Source organism: Erithacus rubecula (assembly GCF_903797595.1).
Source record: "Erithacus rubecula genome assembly, chromosome: 11".
In the NCBI taxonomy this organism is placed as follows: Eukaryota; Metazoa; Chordata; class Aves; order Passeriformes; family Muscicapidae; genus Erithacus; species Erithacus rubecula.
In genome coordinates this window covers 1,996,678-2,014,765 of record NC_136663.1, presented here as the reverse complement: position 1 = coordinate 2,014,765, position 18,088 = coordinate 1,996,678, and the positions used below count along the sequence as shown (strand labels likewise).

Sequence of the window (18,088 nt, the reverse complement as noted above, 5' to 3'; positions counted from 1 at the left end):
ACCCCAAAACCCCAAAACAGCAGCACTTGGCCAGTCTGAATTATCCTATAAATTCACATTTAAAATATCAGCAGGGTGTTGGAAACCCTCACATTCCTCAAGTCAACGTGCTTGCCCAGAGTTGGGACAGAGAGAATCCAAATCTCTTTCCTATTTTATCTCTTTGCTTCTCTCTCCCCATTTATCTGCTCCCCCTTCTTGTGATTCAAAACATTCCAGGCACTTGGGAGCCAAAGAAAAGCAGCACAAAAAAAACATCTTGCAGAACCAAATGCTTTGAGTGGGTCTTGATCATCAGATCCCATTGAACTCCAGATTATTCATATGCAGAAAAAATTGCAAAAATCCCAGCCTCAGATGGCTTTGCTTCATTAATGGCATGAGCAGTCACAATTATCAGGCTGTTGTTTCCAAAAACGAGCTTGGAAATGCAGGGAAATGGCCACAATATCTGGATTTATTGGGTTGGATGTTTGAAATGTCATCTCTGAGGCAATTTTTTTTTTTTTTCTCCCAGGCAGCTCAAAAAAGAAATCTGTTCTCAAGTTTTTGGGGAAGAAAAATAATAGTCACACCAGAAAAATCGAGCTATTTTTGTACTGACATGAATGACAAATATGTATCCAGAAACATTCAGCAAGTGGGTTATTTTTATATTTCCTTAATTCAATAAGGCTGAATAAGGTGAATAGGAATAAAGTGAGCCAAGAGATTATTTGTTAGAATTTATATCTCTGTGTGAATGGGATTTCCAAGTCCCAGAAAGTCCAATTTCAGGTTGACAGTGCTGTGATAACAAGAAATTCCTTCTGGGATGTTTGCCCTGAACCATTCTCTGTCCTGGAATACAACAAGCAGCCACTTTTCCTGTCAAAGGTGCAAATTAAATCCAGAGATATCCATCCATAATTCGCCATTTTCATGGTGAGTTTACTTAGGAAAAAATCTGGCAGAAAATAAATCTGCTCAGATATTTTTGTGCTGAATATTTCATATGTGCCACCCCAAAATCATGGAACCACAGAATCAATTAAGTTGGAAAAACCCTCTGAGGTCAAGTCCAACCTTTAACCTCATCTCTTGACATCAGAAGCTGAAAAACTCCAAAAATAATCCCAAAACTCCAAAGCAGGGGGTTCCTGCAGTGAGGATCTCTGGTTCTGCAGAGTTTCTTTGGCAGCTCCAGGAATTCTTTGATTTCCTGTAAATTCTGTTGCTTGCAGGGTGTTCTCAGTGTCGAGGATTTGCATAAATCTCCTTATATAAATAAACCACTTCTATAAAGAAATGAGGTTGGCAGGAGTGTATCAGCTTTGGTCTGCCCAAAAGAGTTGCTCATTTTTTCATGGATTTAAGAATAAAATAAACTCAGCACTTCCATTTTTCCTGGAAAGTTGTGATTCCCACAAATCCCCATGCAGGGAATCCTCCTTCCTAATGGGTTTTTATTGTGAGAACTTTCAGGTGCTTTACAAAGAACACAGGAGAAATATTTTGTCCCAAGTCTGGTTCTCCATATATTTAATATTTATGCTGAAAATGTTTTCCCTCATTTTTATTTTTCAGGTCCTGTTTGGAAAAAAAAAATATTTTAATTTCTTAAATGGCTTAAAAATTAATTGTATCAAATCCATGAAGTATCATAGGATGGATTTCCCTGTCCCCACCACAAAAAAATCCTCAAAGGGATTTCTTTGTCCCCAGCAACCTAAAAAATTCCTCAAATATTCTGCTTTGCCTATGGATAGGAATCTCTACATTTTGCACAGAAGTAATTTTTCTCTTTTAATCAAAGGAATTTCAAGGTAGAAGTAAGAGGAAATCTCACCTTTGCTTTGTGTTATGAATCCATAAAATCACTCTTATTATCCTTTAGCTTCATTTTCCACTGGCTGGGAAAAAAAAAAATAAAGAGGAAAGATTCTTGCACCCCAGAATCCTTTTAAAAAAAACCTTAAAAATACACAAATAAACCAACAAACTAAAGAAATCAATGCGATTTGGGAGTCTAGAAATGGCAAAATTTAGTCAAGCAGAAACAAAAGCAAGCAGGAGGATATAATTGCCCAAACTTAATTGCTTAAATTCCTTACATTTCTGGAGTGAAAGGTAATGTATTAAGGAAGCTAATTAGATATTGATTTAAATAAATGCAGCCTCCTGGTGGCTAAGCACTGGTTATTAAGGGTTCTTGTAGAAATTAAAGGCTACGAGGAAAAAACACAAATATTTTTGCATCCCTGGTTGTAAGAAAGGGAAAAATGAAAATCTCATTCAGCCATTATTAGGAAACAAGCTCCTGTTATTGCACCAAGACCCTCATGGAATTCAGAGGGAGAGAACTGGCTGAAAACATGGAGCCAGGGGTTGTAAACATCCAGGCTGGAGTCTAATTACCAGTTAGAGGATTTTTGTAGCATCAAATCCACCAAATTTAAGAATTTGCACTCGGCTGCAATGGTGGCAACGAGATTAAAGAGCAGTGAAAGAGTGAATGGAATTTCCTGGGAAGGAGAGGAAAGATCCTGCATTTCTGCTGGCTGGAAATTGGGAATGTCACTGGCAGAAGGATCCAGCTCCCACCCACCCCTGGCCCAGGGGAGCCTTTGCTCACCCTCTGGAGGGAAATTGTTATTTTGAGAAATGAGGAGGGACTAGGAGCTGTCCTGATAATCCAAAATTCAGAGAAGGCTTTGGATTGATTTCCAGGAGTCATGGGCAGAGCTCTTCCCTGATTTAAGGTTCCCCACAGATCTCAGCCAATGTTTTGGTGCTTGCTGACACTGCTCTGTGAACTACAACTCATTAAATTAGATGGGAGTTTGGGGGAGATTAATTACCTTGTGGGGTGTTTGACATTCCCCATCTGGAGCAGAGCTCCAGCTGTTGAGTGTGGGGTGAGGATCCATCCCATCCATGGAAAGGCATTTCATTCCTGAATTAAACATTCCCAGATTGAGCTGTCCCCACAAGGACTCAACACTCCTGATTTCATCCTCTACAACCCCCTGAAGGACAGGAGGATAAACCATTCCATCCATGGAAAGGCATTTAATTCCTGAATTAAACATTCCCAGATTAAGCTGCTCCCACAAGGACTCAATGATGCTCCTGATTCTGAAAGACAGGGGTTTTCCATCCATGGAAAACCATCTAATTCCCTGAACACTTCATTCCCAGATTTAACTGATCCCACAAGGACTAAAGGATGCTCCTGGATTGCATCCCATAAACACCCAAATTTCACTGGACAGGGGGATGAACCATTCCATCCATGGAAAACCATTTAATTCCCTGAATACATCATTCACAGATTTACCTGTTCCCACAAGGACTAAAGGATGCTCTCCAAATTTCACTGGACAGGGGGATGAACAATTCCATCCATGGAAAACCACTTCATTCCCAGATTTACCTGCTCCCACAAGGGTTAAATTATGCCCCAGGATTCATCTTTTGCACCAAAGTTTCCCTGAAGGACAATGGGATGGAGGAACCATTCCATCCATGGAAAATCACTTCATCCCTGAACGAAACATTCCCAGATTTACCTGTTCCCTCAAGAGTTAAATGATGCTCCAGGACTGCATCCCCTGCACCCCCAAATTTCACTGAACAGGGAATTGCATGGCCTGGATCTGTGGCAGCACCTGAGGAACATTTCAACTGTGTTGTTTCCTCCCCCTGTGCTAAATAGAAATCCTCAAAATCCCATTGAAATGATCTAAAATTCCCTACAAACACCTGGGAACTACAGCCAGGGGTTTCTTGTTGATGGGATCAACAAGCATCACATGAACTCTGTGAAATCAGAAAAGATAAAACACAGATTGATCCTTTTTATCTGTAATTTTCAAAAGAATAAATACAAATTTAATAAATAAAGCCACAAAGCCAATATTATTCTGTGGTCTGGGCAATGTGTTAATTTTTTAACCTGATTACACTCACATTTCACATTAGAAGAACAATTGTGTTTTCTCCTGGTGGGTTTTTCCAGAATCAGATATTTCAGGGCCATCAGGAATATTGTGAACATTTTTTCCTGTGCCACAGATTGGGATTTTATTTCTTGGTGCCTCCATCTAACCCAAGAGCTCGTGCTGAAATTAGATCAGGCATTTTAGGAAGAGATTCAATCTTATTTTAAGGCTCCTCATATCTGATGCTGCATGAACCACATCCATTAATAATCTCTTCCAGTGCTTAATTACCCTTGTTAAGAATACAATTAAGAAATTGTCTGCTTTTTGTTTGACCTTTTTCTGTGTTCAATTTTCCTTCCAATTCTGTCAAAATTTTCTGATAATGTTTCTCCCAGATTCTCTCAGAAATAGCCCTGCTCATACATAAATCTATTTAAAATACAAGCTCTCCTCTTCCTTGTCTAGAGTAAAAGTGGTTTATGTAAATTTTTTAAAAAAAGAAAAAAGAAGGAGGAAAAGAAAGGACAGAGAAACATGAAATAAATTTTTTTTTAAAGTGGGTGATTTATTAAAAAGAAACTGAGTGGCTCATCTTGCACCCTGGCTACTTTTAGACAAAAATTCAGCATTTAAGGTTCAAATCCTGGTGCACCTCAACTGCTAAATCCATCACCCTTTGGATAATAATGATATTGATTATTGATTATTGATCCCTCCCCACACTCACATTACTCCAGTGTGGGTAAAACACAAACCCCAAATTTTGCTGGCACCCCTGGGTGACAGCCAGAGCACATTTTGTTGGGTGTGTTTGTATCTCCCTGACTCCCACCCAGAGTTTCCATGGGAAAACTGCAGAATTCCTCCACCTGGGAATTTTTAGTGCAGCTCCCAAACCTATCATCTCCCCCCTTCCCAAAAAAATCTCCTTTTATAGCCTTGTCAATCAGTGTATAATTAACTGGATTTACATGCAGAACAGATGGGAATTTTGGAAATGGTGCTTTTACTAAATGTATGTGAGGAGTTAAAAAAAGAAAAAATAAAAAAAAAAAAGAACCATGACTTAGGGATTTAATATATTTGTATTCCTAAGGTGAGGTTGAATTAAATACAGTTCTATAAATACAGCCAGCAAAATGTGCAGCAAAAATGCCAAGAATTATTAATTACAAACAACAACAGCAAAGTTTCCTGTTATTCAGAGGAGAAAGTAAGAAAATATCACATTTTATGAAATGAAATAAATGAAAAATAAACATCAGGTTAATGGTGGTCACTTTAGATATCCTCTTTAAGGAGAATTTCCCAAGTTTTGGGGAATTGGGGAATTAAATTCTGTCATTTTGGGCTAAGAATTTCTATGCCCCCTTTATGATCTCACCACAATTCACCAGCAATCAGCAATTTAATAATTCTGATTGAATATACAGAATATATAAATAGTTTAAGTCTTATCCACCAAAATATCACATTTAATAATTATTTACTCTTTTCTTTTTTTTTTTCCAGTGTTGTTCTAAAAATTTATTTTCTCCCTGTTGAAGTCTTGGGTCAGACTGAGTTTCTTGGTAAATTAAGGAGCTAAAAGAACATAAAAATGTGCCTTTTTTTTTTTTCCCAGCATATTTCCCAGATACTACACTGATTTTTTAAAGCTGAGTTTAGAACAGGAAGAGAAAAAAGAATGCCAAATTAAAAATGAATAAAATGAATAAAAATATCTGGATGAAAATGAGACCAATATTCACCATTTTGGGAAAAAAAAAATCCTTTCAGTCCCTGTAAAATTAAAATTACTCACAAAGTTACCTGGAATTGCTAAAATAGTGCAGACAGTTACAACAGGAGCTGCTGGCAAAGGGATTTTTGCTCTTCCACTGCCCACAAAGGTTGAATCTCTCAGGTAAGAAGCTGAAATTCAGGTTCCTGAGCCAGTAAAAAAGAGCAACATGAGCTGGGCCAAGAATTGTGCAGATTTTCTTGCCCTGTGCAGAAACTCTGCATCAAAAAACACTTTAAAACACTTAAATTTCAGATTTACTTTAGAGCAGAGCCAATTTCTGGGCAGTTTATTTTGTATTTTCCTATTTCAGTGGATACTCACCTCCCTCCCAACCAGCTACAGTGGAAGCACCAAAATCAGCCCTTTTTAGTCTGAATTGCCATGATAAAAAGTGGTTGTAACATAATTAATGCCAGAATTTGATTTATTATGCTCAAGAAGGAAATGAAGACCAAATAATTTTGCCATGGGTATTGGAATAAACACAATAAAATCCCCCAAAAAATAATGATGTGAGTGCTAGAGCATCACACTGATGAGCAATGCTTGGGGTACAAACTATAAATTAATTTTACCTTGGAAATCATCTTGGCTGCAGGGGCTGGGGAGATGAGGGGAAAGAGATGGAAAAGACTTTTTTGGCTGCTGGGAATATCCAAGGATGACAGAGGGATTATTTTTATTTCCAATATAAACAAGGAGACCTGAGTAAATATAGAAAAACACCCCAAAAGATAATTAAGATAAATTATCAGGAAAACTGGACCTGCTGGCCTAGCACATCTAATGATTTGTTATTCTGGGAATATTGTTCAGGTTTTTTCCCCTCAGAAAGGCATCAAACCCCACCAGAATAATTGTGAAAAATAGTTAAACTTGGATTTTAACACATTTAGGTAATTCCTAAAGGTAGAGAGCAGGATTTATTTCCTTCCAAGCAATATCTTGTTGTTGAAATAAATTGGATCAGATCAGAATATAACCATGAACTTATCTGGGGAGTTGAACAGAATGGAATGTGAAGGACACAGGAACTTTTTAAATCAATAACGCTGCCAAAGTCTGTGTATCACAAAACTTCAGGTACTACCATGACAGGCAGAATGGAGAGATAATATTCAAAAAATAGAGGGAGAGAAAAAGGATCTGTCAATTGGAGACAAGTAAAAATGCAACATTAAACTCTTGAGTCTGTTTTCAGAAATGACAGAAATTTCTGCTTGAATTACTGAAACTCAGCAACAGGAGCTTTCAGTAACAAGAGAGAGATTTATCTCTGTAATATGTTAAATAATAACTTTCAAATGAATCTAGCATTTGTTTTCCTGGAGAGATGGTAGCAATACGAAGCTTAAGATTTTGATTCAGAAAATTATCATATCTTTATTGAGACAGAGGGAAAAAAATTAAACTTTCTGTATGAATTACTCTGTACATATTTGATTTGTCTAAGTCAACAGGCTTTCCTCTACTTCTTCACAGCTTTTTTTTGTATTTAAACAGACCAAAGCAAAGAAAAAAAAAATCTATCCAAAATGTTATAAGCAGAAATGTTATTTTGTGTCTAATGAAAAATATGGGATTATGAGGGAAATGCACTTGTGAGATGTAATTAAAGTTTACACCACTCATCCCCAGAATTCAGTGTCTATTTAAAATGGAATATTCATGTCTGCATTACAGGGAGTTATTGTATTGAAAGGACAAATGTTAATTATGGAGGCATTACTGAGACAGCCACAGAATTATTATCACCACTTGCTCAGCATTCTTTCCACTCTTGAGTCCTGGAAAAGGATTGGAGTGAGAGTGGAACAACAAAGTGGAGATGAACAAATGTTCTTCAGATCCTGGCAAAGCTTTGCTGAGGTGCTGCAGGAGCCTGGGAGGAAAAATTCCAGAATTCCAACGTCCACAGTGACCCAGTCTGGCACATCCTAGCTCTGCTGAGGCCAAAAAAAAAAGGCAAAACCACATGGGAATCATCTCCCCTTGGGGTTTAACAAACACACAGTTCTGTGCAGTCAGCAGAAAAATCATCTCCATTCTTCCCCTGCTCCAGCTTGTTAACCCAGCTTCAGACTGAGGATGAACATCAGCAGGGTGCCCTTGGGCTTCTGGTGCCTGAAAGTTGTTTTCTGATGGTTAAAAGTTGTCTTCAGGTTGTACCCAACAGAATCCATGTCTCCTATATTTTTTTTCCAAGAACAGAACATATTTCTCCATTCTTTCTATCCCCCAACTCCTTAAACCAGGTTCAGATTGAAAATCAACCTCAGCTTGGCGCCCTTGGGCTTCTGATGGTAAAAGTTGTTTTCTGTTGGTAAAAGTTGTTTTCTGCTGGTTAAAAGTTGGCCTCAAGTTGTACCCAAGTGCTGCAAAGTTTCCTACTCTTCTTTAAAGATGTAAAGAGGGAGAAAAGTGCCAAAATATTCCTGTCACACGTTTCTGGGCATGCCCCAGCACAACATATTGATATTATATCTTTGTATTTGGCACGTCCCATTTTCTACCAGGAAGATTTTGTCCTTGCCCTTCTTTTGGCTTTATGAACCCCCTACTCACACAGATATCCAGAGATATTCCTGCACAATCAGACATTTAATCCTTTCAAACAGGTGCCACAGATTGAAAGAATCATTCCCAATTAATTTGGGGTCATTTTGCCTACGGAGAGATGCAGCAATTCCAGAGGAGGTTGGGGAGGAGATGGGAGGTCGTGGCTCTAATGGGAAACCTTCAGGCTCTCCAAGTGCTCCACGAGATCACCAGGGATGAAATCCACATTTCCCCAGTGAGTTAAACACGAGTTGACAATGCCAATGAACTTTGAGAGGGCTGACAGACAAATTGCAGCGTGCGTGTGCTGAGCCACGTCGGAACCTTCATTCCTAAAAGCCATCCTGTCAGGAGCTGTAAACACAGAAAATAACACCCAGGGTTTTCTTCCTCCCTCCCACAGCACGTCCTTCCTGCACACAGACTGCTTCCAGACCCTGCAGATGATTCAGTGAATTGCAAATTTCATTTGTCTTGACCTGGAATAAAGTGAGGAACGGTGAGGTGATTCTGGCCACAGTCAGGGAAGGTTTGTTTGAAGATCTCCACCATCAATCTGTCCCACATTATGCCCTCTGTGTTTAAGGATTTGTTTTGTGGAGTTCTGTGCATTTATTTGTTTATTGCTTTTAGCCCTTCTTCCCAAAGGCAGCCCACAATCTAGGTGTTCATACATCAGGAGGAATTTCTCCATGGAATGAAAAGGGTGGCCAGGCATTGGAATGGGATTCCCCAGGAGGCTGGGAGTGCCCATCCCTGCAGGTGGCTGTGGAAGGTCTGGACTCAGGGCTCTGGGCTGGGGACAAGGCACAGGGTGGACTCAATGACCCCAGAGGGCTTTTCCAGCCTGAACAATTCCAGGATTCAGGATGAAGACCTTGGAGAGGATGCATGACTACAACAGGATTTGGTTGGATCTGTCTTCAGCTGAAGCTGGCTTCCAACTCCTTCCACACTTTCAACCACACAATCCAACACTGTCCCTGGGGGGAGAAAAAAAGAGAGATGTTGGTGACTGAGCTCCAAATCACCTTTAAGATCTGTATCACCCCTTCTCCTGCCAATATTCATCCCTCCTGTCCCCTATTTGCCATCCTGTCATTGCCCATTTCACCTCCTGAAACGCCCCAATCTCAAATGGGAACACTTGAAATTCAGAATTCCCAGCTCTGAGCCAGCTCCAAGACAACTCACCCACTTCAGCCAACACTGCAAAATGAAAATGAACATTTGCCCTCTTATTTTTCTATTTATTTTAATTTAATTTAAGTTAATTTATTTTATTTATTCCAGCATCTTCAAACCAGTTCAGTGCAGAACATCTGATTCTGCAATCATTACTCACATCCCAGGATGTTTTATTCACATGCCGAGCTCCTGTCAGACCAAATAAGACAATTTCAAGGAAAAAATGTCTTTTTTGGGGAGAACAAAGAGCAGGGAGCTGGGCTCACAGTACCTTGTGCAATGTTTGTCCTGGCTGGCTGACACAGCAATGCCAGGATTTGGCTGGGAAGAATCAAATATGGGTTTGGATTTTTTTGGAAAAAGTTGCACAGATTCATTGTTTCTCCAGGAAAGAGAGAAATCCTGCTGGGAAAAAAAAATAAATAAAAAAAAAATCACTCAAAATGAACAAGGAAAATGTGATGATTTTCTGCAAGAAAAAAATGAAAAAAGATTTAAAAAGGGATTTATTTTCAGATCAATTTTTTTGCTGTTGTTGCTGTACTTTTGGTGGTGAGATAGCTTTATTTAGTCACCAACCCAATTCCCAGAGTGTTTCAAAAAATGAGCTCTGGTTTGGCTTCCCCTCTTGCCTTTCCCTCCTTTCACCATATGCTGATGTGACATTCCAATCCATCACTGAGCAAGGCTGTCAGATCCTCCCTCTGGAGCTCTCACCAAACACTCCTGAAAACAACAAACAATTAAAAAAGAAATAAAATGGAATAGTTGAGATTAACCACGTCAAGATTCCAGGGGAGACCTTGCAAGTTTTTCTCCTGAATTGACCTGGATGTGAGGTCAGCTCCAATTTGGGACAGAGGAGAAATCAAATATCTGCAGGGGAAATTCTGTGCTTGGGGTGGGGATGAATTCCACAATTCCACAGCCTGTGCTGAGCAGGAGATCAGACAAAATCATCCTGGTGCTGCCATCTCCAAAATCCACAAATCTGCATCGAAATTCTCACTTGAACTCAGGTGACCTCTCCCCAAGCCCATCTGTAGGTTGAATATTCCCATTAAAATGGAATCCATCACACTTCACCAGCCTCAATCAGCTTTGTTTGATGTAGCCACTGATGCTGGATTTTGGCAATGAAAAAAACAAGAAAACACAAGAAGAAATAAAAAAAAGCAAACATTTCTACCTAGAAATGCAAACAGCAGGAAAAAATTATAAATTAACAGCCCCAACAGCCACCAGAACAATTCAGGGATTGCCACCCCAAGGAGCTGCTGGCACAGAGTTCTGAAGGATAACCCAGTGCTGATATTTGTATGGGATAATAAATAATAAATAATAATAAATAAATAATTCCAGAAGTTATTCTGGCTGAGGTGTAGAGGAAGATTTGCACAGAAAGTGGCTGGAAGCTCAGGAAGGGCAATCCCACAGGTTTTAAGTGAGGAAAGTGTAAAAGAACACATAAGTGTAAAAAATCTTATGCTTCAAGTTGCAGAGATTTTTCTTTTTTCTGTAATAATTGTTCACCCAATGACTGGTTTAAAATCAGGAATTAAGAATCCAGCAGAATGGGGATTTTAAAGAGCTGGGGTGGCAGAATAAGATGGAAATCCTCCAAGGCTGGTGTAGGTTCCACTCTCCTGGGGCCAACCAAAACCAAAAAATTCTCCCTCTGCTTTACTCTGCATAACCTGCAAAAATTTGGGACCAAATATTTTTGATGGTTCCACAGGAACAGTGGGAGCCTGATCCTGAATTTTTTACTGTCTACTTTGCATTTAGAAAAAACTAAGAGTGAAAGGAAGGAAAAAAAGGGAAAAACAGGATATCAGCAGGAACTTTTATTCCTGAAAGTTGGGTTTGCTGGGGGAAAGTTGGTTTGTTTTTTTTTTTTAATTTATTTAGTTCCTATAAATATATCTTTTGGATCTCAGCTGGATTTCAATCCTCATGAAAACATTTTGTGTAGGATCAAATGTGGGCTATTTCCAGTGATTTTACTGGGGGAAATATATTCAGGGAGAGACTGGATCCTGCTGATGGAAAACAAAACCAAAGAAAGAGACAGGCCAGGAAGGAGATGTGAAGAGAAGGGAGTAATGAAAGGAGCATTTGGGGTCTGTGTCCATCCCCTTCTCCCTCTGTGGGTTTTAATTGTCCCCTGAAGAAACATTCTGTGGAGAAACCCACAGGGAGCAAAGGCTCTGTCAGGGACAACCAAATTAATTTCTCTGTTGGAAGCTTGAATGTGACTTCAAACCCCAGAAAAAATGTATTTTTAGCAGTCTGGGCCTTTTTTTTTTTTTTTTTTTTTTTTTTTTTTTTTTTTTTTTTACAGCAATTCTTGTCCTTTATCCTTTTGGAGGCTGAAAATACCTGTTTAGAGACACACTAATAATGAGGATTGGGAGGGTCTGGCTGCAACATTGCCTCAGTTTTGTCAAATCAGGATCAATCCCATTAGAATTCTTCAGAGGTGGCATCAGCAGCCACTGCTGCAATGGGTCTCACTGCTGCTTGGGCTCACTTGGAGCAAAAAACTTGGAAAATCTGGGAAAAATAGAAAATTCCCTTCCATGTTGTATATAAATATGTGTTCAGAAAAAAAAAAATGTAAAAAAATCCTCTGAGAGCTCAAATGGGTCTCAGAGATCTCAGTGCTGCTTGGGCTCACTTGGAGCAAAAAACTTGGAAAACTTGGGAGAAATAGAAAATTCCCTTCCAGTGTTGTATGTAAATACATATTCAGAAAAAAAAAAAAAAAATCTGAGAGCTCCCTCCTCACAAAGTTAAATCAGAAAAGTAGCAAAGGAGCCCTCACTCCTTCAGCCTCATTGTCCCATATCAAGGATGTTTTTAAATCAGGAAAACTTGTTCTTTTTCCAAAAATAATCCCCTGTGAACCCTCATTTTTTACAGGAATTCCCATGCAGAGGGCTCAGCCCCAGGGACAAGGGTCCCAAACTTTCCTGGGTTTCACAGCAGCTCCCCAGAAATGTTACAGATCCCTTTCCCATGACCTCAAAAGTCCCTAAACTGGGAAATTCCCAAATATTCACTGGCAGGAAAACCAGGAAGAGAAATTAAATATCCTCAGTGGTATTTCCATCAGAAAAAAGCTTAAAACACCTTTCTGCTCAGAAGAAATACCTGCACCTCTATAGGATTCTTTCCCATAAAAGATCTTTTCCCAAAAATGAGAAAACACAGCAAGACATGTCCAGCTGTCTGACATTTGAGTCTATTTTATTCTTAGTTCTGTATATTTCTTAATTATGAAAACTTCCTTTTTTTTTGTACTGGATACATGGGACTAATTAACATTTTCAACAGCATTTTAGATGCATCACAGTGATTCCCAAAAGATTCCCTACATTTGTACCACACGTTTTTTCAAAAGCTGGGTTTTTTTGTGCATGTTCTGTTTGTTCTACTTTAAATTGTATTATTAAAAAAAAAATTATATATATATATATATATATATATATATATATATATATAATCCCTCACAAAAATGAGAGGAAAAATAATCCTTCATGCCCTCTGCTTTTTCTGAATTGCCCAGTGCAATTTGGGAAGTCAGAGAGCAAAGTTTGGCTCTGCCTGTCACCCCCATGTCTAAAAAAGCTCTTATGTTTAAAACAATATCAGCAACTTCAGGGCACTCAGGAAAATCACAATTCCTGACAAAAGTTTCAGTTTGGTTGGCACAAACCTATTAACTGTGCTGAAAAGAGTGACAGTAATTGCAACTGGCTAAGGGTTGATAAGAAAACTCAGGCTGCTAATTTGAAAGAAAATTTACAGACAGGCAAAGCTGTGTCAGACAAGGGAACCAAAGATAGCTGCACTTGGTGGGTTTTAATTCAAGGCAAAAAGAAGAAAAAAAAAAAAAGAATGAATTCATAATATTTGTGCTCTAACAAGAGACTTTTTCCAAGTGATAACTTTATCACCTTTTGTATCTTAGTCCATCAAAGTCTGCTCACAAAGAAATGACCTTTGCCACAGACCAAACCTGACCCTTCTTGCTGAGTTATAAAATAAACATAAATAAAGGACAGCAGATCTGACCTAGTAACACTGGCAGAGATTTTGTGCTGCAGGCCCTGAAGCTGTGGCTCATGAAAGAATTGAATTCAAGAGAGGGAAGAATTGAACTCAGCAAACAGAAAATAAAACTCTCCTCCTTGGCCTCAGGGGGTTCAAGAAAGAGAAGGCACCAAGTGCCCCTTCCCAGGGCTGGCACAGCCTCACTGCCCAAATTAGCCAAAAATGAATTAAATCTTAAGTCTATAAAGCTGCATTTCCTGGAGCTGAGGGTTTGGATTGCCCTGGAATGGGATGTCCTTCCTCAGCATCTCCATGTCCACACAGTCTCCCCATCACCACCATCCCTTTTCTCTGCACCTTCCCCTGCAGCCCAAAAACTTCCTGAGGGCAGGGAAGGCTCTGAGTGGGCTCCCCTGGTTTGTAGGATTGAATGAAAGCATCTGTGGCTCCTCTGTAATGGGATTATCACTGTTCCTTCATCTGAGTTTCAAAAGCAGCTCAGCACAGTCACCTTTCCTCAAGTATTTCCCTCTGATTAATTCTGATCTGCTTTCTTTGTTTGTTTGTGGGTTTTTTTTGTTAGAGGAAGAACTAAAAGATACAGCAGAAATCCCTGGATGTGGCAGAAATCCCTGGATGTGGCAGAAATCCCTGGATGTGGCAGAAATCCCTGGATGTGGCAGAGGTTTCTGGATCCCTGGCAGTGCCCAGGTTGGACACTGGGGTTTGCAGCACCCTGGGACAGTGGAAGTGTCCCTGCCCTTACCAGGGGGTAAATCCAGATGGGATTTAAGTTCCTTCCAACCCAAACCATTCTGGGATTCATCCCTGCAGGTGACCACAGCTGCAGGCCCTATAAAAACCTTCTGGAGGTTTCTAGGAGTTCTCTCTGCCATGAATATGAATCACAGCCTCTGCTTATCCTTGACCAGACACAACTCTGCATTTCAATGCCCCCAAAGCTCTCGGTGGCAGGCAGAGAGGAGCACTTTTGTAATAAGGTTTGATAAAACATCACCCTGGGGACAGCTCCTACATAAACACCTCCAAAAACTTATGCAAGCCCAGCATGCAGCTCTGATGACAACACATCCATCCAGCATCAACCTGGGGCTCAGAAAGGTTCCACCTCTGCATAGCAATCAGCTTTTCCTGGGGGTAATCCTCCCTTCAGTGCAAAGGCCCCTCCCTGCCCTAAATCTTGATTGAAATTATTGTTTTGCAGGAGGAGGATTAAAGTCAGCAATAGAAAACACGTTGTTTGCACAAGAATCACCTCCCCCAAAAAGGCAGCTGGGTGTCATCTCTGATTTTTGTGATGCCAGCTGACAGCCAGGGTTTCTAAGGAAACACTGATATTGGGGGAGCTGCAAGGAGAGAAAGAAAAGGACAGAACCTAAAAATAAGTGTCACACGCCTCTTCCAGACATGAAAACCACCTGATAAAGAAATTGTAAACATCTTGGGACAGTAACATTTCTAATACACCCACGAGGCTCCACCCAAGCAGGATCATCTTGCACTGAACAACATTTTGCTTGAAATCACCTTATCTTAAATATACTTAAATATGGTGATTGGATTATTTCTGAAATTATCTGGAATAAATGGAATAATTTTCATTTTGTGCCACTGCAGCTCTCATTAGGACTTGAAGTCTTAAGTGAAGCATGAATAGGAATTTCCCTGATTTTGAGTGCTGATGGTTTTCATGCTGGAAGTGTCAGTTTTCTTTAATTAAACTGGAATGGGACTGGGGAGAGAATAATACCCCTCTCCTGGAACACTGACAGGCCAGGCTGGACTCAGACATCCAGAGCACTCCAAACTGCATTAAAAATTCCCAAAGAAATTATATTGTAGCACAGCAAGTTAAGCACTTTTTAGATCAGGCTGTGGAAGCAAAACATCCCCAGAATATTTCTGAAATGGCCAAACCTTTTAATTTTTCAAAATGTCATTGTTTATCCAATTAGCCCAGGAAATCTCCTCTCAGAGGGAGATGATCAGAGAGATTTCTTCATTTCTTCTAAAAAGAGGCTCCAGCTGGGTCTGTAACAACACCAAAGACAAATTTCTGATGAAATTACTTTGACACAAAACTCACTAGAAGCACTTAAGTGTTTCACCCTCTCTCCCAATTATGTGGGCAACCACAACCAGTGCACAGGCAGGAGATGATTTCACTGAATGTGACTACTGGGCTTTAGGCTATGGATAAATATTCAAGGTTTTACTGCCAGACAGTCACTAATGAACTCCATGTACACACCAGGAGAGAAATGTTTGCAGAACTGAAGTCAGAATGTTTCAGTGGGTTTTTAGAAATAGCAGCCAGACTTTTTTGGGGGGAGTATAACTTTGATGATTTGTGCTGTTGGTGTTTAGACTGAGATGCAGAGGGCATTGGTTTCTAAATTACACAAATTGATTGGTGCCATTCCCCAGTTTGATGTTTTTCAGGTTTGATTCATGACAGCAAAGCAACAGAAAATAAATCTGTGTGTTTGATTCAGCAGGTGGGCAGGACACCCCCAACCTGAGTAAGCACACTGATTTCAAATCCTGCATTTCCACTGCCACTCCCTTCCTTCCAGGCTGCTGAGGCTGGAATCTCCAGCTCACCCACCACAGGATGCTCCAAAGATTGAGGAGATGGAGTGGTTGCTCCAAAGGTTGAGAAGATGGAGGAGTTTTTCCAAAGGTTGAAGAGATGGAGTGGCTGCCCCAAAAATTGAGGAGATGGAGTGAGTGGCTGCCCCAAAAGTTGAGGAGATGGAATGGCTGCTCCAAAGATTGAGGAGATGGAATGGTTGTTCCAAAGGTTGAGGTGATGGAGTGGTTTCTCCAAAAATTGAGGAGATGGAATGGTTGTTCCAAAGGTTGAGGTGATGGAGTGGTTTCTCCAAAGATTGAGGAGATGGAATGGTTGTTCCAAAGGTTGAGGTGATGGAGTGGTTTCTCCAAAGATTGAGGAGATGGAATGGTTGTTCCAAAGGTTGAGGTGATGGAGTGGTTGCTCCAAAAGCTGAGGAAATGGAATGGTTGTTCCAAAGGTTGAGAAGATGGAGGAGTTTTTCCAAAGGCTGAAGAGATGGAGTGATTGTTCCAAAAATTGAGGAGATGGAGGGGTTGTTCCCAAGCTTGAGGAGTTGGAGTGGTTTTTCCAAAGGTCAAGAAGATGGACTGGTTGCTCCAAAAGTTGAGGAGATGGAGTGGTTGTTCCAAAGGTTGGGAAGATGGAGGAGATTTTCCAAAGGTTGAAGAGATGGAGAAGTTGCTCCAAAGATTGAAGAGATGGAGAAGTTGCTCCAAAGATTGAGGAGATGGAGAGGTTGTTCCAAAGATTGAGTGGTTGTTCCAAAGGTTGAGGAGATGGAGTGGTTGCCATTCAAGATGTGATTATGGTGGATTAAACTCTTCATTTTTGTGACAAAATCTTGATGAGGGCAGGAAATGACTCTGAGGAGGATTAGGAATATCTGCAATTGCTTAGGGATTCTTGGTGAATGAAAAAGGGAAGGAGAAAGCATGAGAGGATGAAAAAGAGGAAAATTTCTACTTGTGTTATAAAGAACTCTCCAGATTTCCAAACCTTCTCCAGGATTCCATCCAGGGACACTCTGGGGACCAGGACAACAAATAACAAGTTCCACAGAATTTTGTGCCATTTGTTCTTGGTTCCAGTAGCACCAGGGGATGTCCTTCAGCTTCCCATGGTGCTCCTCATTTCATGGAATCATTAAATCCAAGATCGTTAATTCCAATCATTAATCACAGGACTCTTCACTAGGAACCCAGAATTCCTTTAAAATTAAAATAAAATATAGTAGACCAATAAATACGACACCTTGTCCTAATTTTTAAAAAAACAAATTTTTCTAATGGATGTGCATATTTCACTTTAAATTCTAAATAATGGGGAAACACCTTTAAAATGCTAACTGGGAAATTTTAGAATACACATTCTCTTCTTTCCCCCTTCTCATTTTCCTGGTAAATTTTTGCATATCTCCTGGTCTCTAAAAATCCCTTCCATGTTTCTCCACACAAAATAAGAAATATGATTCCTTTTATCTCTGAGCACATTTCCCAGGGGAGCAGTTGCAGCTCCAGCCTCAGCTCGCTGGCCACAGTGCCTGCAAATTGATTTATTCCTCATAATGGTCAAACTTTGCCATCCAAATGCTGGGAAAATGCTGTAATTCAATCTTTGCATGTCCTTTAACATTCTTTTATCTCTCTGGCTGCTTTAACAACTGCTCAAATGTTCAAGGCAAACTTTTATGTATTTATGAAGCAGCCCAAAAGCAAGGCAAGAGGTCAGGAGGAAGCTGGATGTGTTACTTCGAGCAGCAAATATGCAAAACAATATTTTTCTTTGAGTTTTTCAGCCCAGACTGAACATTAACAATGAGGCAGCACAAAATCCCTCAAAAATCACTGAAAAAAAAAAAAAAACTTTGGTTAAAATTGTGGCCAACTAAAGGCTTTAAAAACCAAAAAATTCAGTGTTTATTTCTTTTTTTCTGTCCCATAAGTTGAATTTTGGAGGTTTTTTTTTTTATCT

General features: G+C 39.8%; 1 long non-coding RNA gene across 1 annotated transcript; it reads right to left on the bottom strand.

Moving 5' to 3' along the window:
* Positions 1-1,657: 1,657 nt before the first annotated feature.
* On the bottom strand, positions 1,658-3,439 carry LOC306806668. The gene is made up of 3 exons (XR_013775521.1): positions 3,416-3,439; positions 2,841-3,008; positions 1,658-1,892 (listed from the first exon to the last, which is right to left on the bottom strand). It is a non-coding gene; the product is annotated as an uncharacterized lncRNA (long non-coding RNA).
* Between the last annotated feature and the right edge of the window lie 14,649 nt (positions 3,440-18,088).